This window comes from Cystoisospora suis (genome assembly GCF_002600585.1).
Source record: "Cystoisospora suis strain Wien I chromosome Unknown contig_8271, whole genome shotgun sequence".
Taxonomy (NCBI): domain Eukaryota; phylum Apicomplexa; class Conoidasida; order Eucoccidiorida; family Sarcocystidae; genus Cystoisospora; species Cystoisospora suis.
The window spans coordinates 2,894-3,118 of NW_027161052.1; positions in this window are offsets into that span (position 1 = coordinate 2,894).

Below are 225 nucleotides of genomic sequence, written 5' to 3' on the forward strand. Positions count from 1 at the left end.
GGATACTTAGATAGACTCAGAGAGTAGAAGGCGCTTATGAAGATAGAGAGATACAGAGAGAAAGAAGACGTAGATACGTTTCAGAGACTGAAAAGACCAGCAAGCTTGTTGTCTCTGTCTACAAGATACATAGAGACATCCGCAGATATATACACGTCCAGTAGTGAGAGAGCAAAGATGCCAGACGGAATCACTTAGGGAGGAACATATATATAGATATATATA